General features: G+C 40.5%; 1 long non-coding RNA gene across 2 annotated transcripts in view; it reads left to right on the top strand.

Annotated features, from left to right (window-relative positions):
• Nucleotides 1-2,500, top strand: part of LOC143285711 (uncharacterized) — a 12,402-nt gene that overhangs the window by 9,639 nt on the left and 263 nt on the right. For both annotated transcript variants that reach the window (XR_013055720.1, XR_013055719.1), the window contains exons 3-4: nucleotides 1,472-1,567; nucleotides 2,480-2,500. The exon at nucleotides 2,480-2,500 is cut by the window's right edge and continues 263 nt beyond it. This is a non-coding gene — a long non-coding RNA (uncharacterized LOC143285711). The remainder of the gene's footprint in view (nucleotides 1-1,471; nucleotides 1,568-2,479) is intronic.

Here is a 2,500-nt window from a genome sequence, read left to right as displayed (position 1 = left end):
TAAAACAGAGCAGACAGCACTGTCTTAGAGACGGGTTTCAAAATTACCGTTTATTTTAGTAACCAGTTTATTCTTTCTACATTATTTTTGTTCATCCAACTCACGGTTTCATTTTCACAATGTGTGTTCAACACGTGCATCCGCAGATATACAGGTCGGTGGCCTTACAATTGAGTTCTGATGGATGTCTGATGCCAATGTGCATCCCTGGAATCTGATACTGGTTGCTAGCAGTGCATGGCTAACGGTGCACATGTTCACATTTCACACTGCAACAGTGTTTAAAAATGTTTTATCTTTGTTTTTCACCGCGAGCATCAACTTGTAATTGGTGACTGCTGCATCAGAAATGGACAGAAGTATCTCAGTTGAAAAACGTGTATGAATTTCAACCTTTTTTGCTTTAGATAAACCATTGTTATGGCATGCCTCTTTCGAATATAAATGACATTATTAAAAATTTCTGAAATAGAGCAGATTGTCCAATATTAAACAATTGGTTTTGGAAGATAGTCGTTAGTTCTGGTTATTTCTATTCTGGTGATACCCATATATTCAAAGACGAATACAGGCTACCTTCATGTCCAGCATCCCATTACGTTTCCTTTAACATTTTGAAATACTTATGGATCATATTGTATTGGTCTAATCTGATCTTTCTTGATTAAAGTGGCACTGAAATAGGATAATTCCCCAGTTTCCCCAAAGTCGTATTCAATGAACACGAGAACAAATGTTTAAAACACAAACACGAAAGTGTGCGTGCATGCAGTTTTTTTTCCTTTGAGACAAGTCGCGTAAATGCACACGTACTTGCGAACATAAAAGCGCGCACGCATACGCACACACACATACACACACCAGGAAATCGAGAATAAAAACTAACATTAACCTCTGCTGGGGCATGGCATGAGTAGGTCTGGTGAGCACACTTGTGTCCACAGGCAGCTGTAGAGCATTACAAGTCTGACACATGAATTCCGTGATGAAATATAATAAAAAAGCAACCCCCCCCCTCACCTCCCCTCCCCCACCCCCACCCTCAATTATCAATGTATAAACAGCACACGCAAAGAAAGGGAAAAAAAGCGAGAAAAATGGATATCTAAATGTTAACATGACGTCATGGTTTTAGAACACACACCATTTCCCCCAATATCAACACCAAGAAATAAACGGCGTATTGAAAGGGAAAAAAAGCACAACTGATAATGTCAATGATGGTATGTACATTGCGCTGAATCTTGTGCAGAGACAAATCAAAGCTCCTTCACACCAGTCATTCCCACGCATGCATAACTAAAATCTTGGAAAACAGAAGGCTATCTTGGGAAGTGGTGGAATAAAGGCCAGACTTGAAAGAGCTGAGTGCGCAGACCTGACGAAGAGAAAGCGGTTCATTCCAAATGCAAGGCCTTATATATGTGTGTGTAAGTCTGTCCCCGTGTTACCGTGTTCATGTTTTGTACAGATTCCAGGAGGTTGGAACATCTCATTTCCAGTGAACATCTCCGGAGGTTGCAGCTCATCTCGTACTTCCTGGATATCACTGCTTCAGGGCTGAAGAGTGAGTGGGTGGTGGAAGTGATGTGCCTGTGGGCGGGTGGTGGGTGTGTGTGTGTAGGTGGGATATGTAAAGGAATAGGTGTGTGTGTGTGTATTCTAAGGGCACACAAATTATGACATACTGACACTTGCACTCATTTCGTCTATTTCTATTTATTTTAAATAGAAACTTCTGCCTAACATGGAAGTTACATTAATGCATTCATCTGCCAGCAGCAGCATTTTACCAAGTAATGGGACATAATCTGAATATACTATGGACATTTTAAATTAATCTCATCTAAAACATTTAAAATGACTAAGCTATTTTACACTAGGGTAAAGGTCTTTATCTTCATTCACCCAATGCGTTGCCCCTTTGATGCATATTCATAATCAGCATGTATAATGTGGGAACACATTTCTACAAAGATCCGAATGAATTTGTTTTGCGCTCGTGCACATAGTTTTGAACAGTCTTGTATAATAGACTTGAGTCACGGTGAATCAAGGCCGAGACGTTCGAACTGAGTGAGCACGTTTGATCCTATGGTCTAAATTTTATCAAAGAACCTGATTTGTCAGGAGTAATCATCACGTACGTGTATTACGCCAGAAGTGTGTTTGGCGACTTCATTACGATTTAGTCAGATGGCGGTGAAGACGGAACGTTTGTACATTGAATCATTTGTACATGGTCACCAAACATTCAAATGCCGATCGATGTGGGCCGCTTAAAATACAATTTAACAGCACACAACTTGTGGTCAAACTGAACAAAACAATGATTTGGATCTCTAAGTACTGGTAACCCTACTTCCCCCTCTCCCCCAACCCCGGCATTTTCGGTTTTATTGTTCAGCAGGTATTGCATGAGCCATGAAAGCTTTGCCTTCTTCCATCCATTTTATTCACGTACTTGTGTGTCCTCCAGATTTGCTTCATGACTTACCCA

This window comes from Babylonia areolata, chromosome 9 (genome assembly GCF_041734735.1).
Source record: "Babylonia areolata isolate BAREFJ2019XMU chromosome 9, ASM4173473v1, whole genome shotgun sequence".
Classification (NCBI taxonomy): Eukaryota; Metazoa; Mollusca; class Gastropoda; order Neogastropoda; family Buccinidae; genus Babylonia; species Babylonia areolata.
Note: the sequence above shows the minus strand (reverse complement) of the source record. Positions and strands in the feature narration are given on the sequence as shown.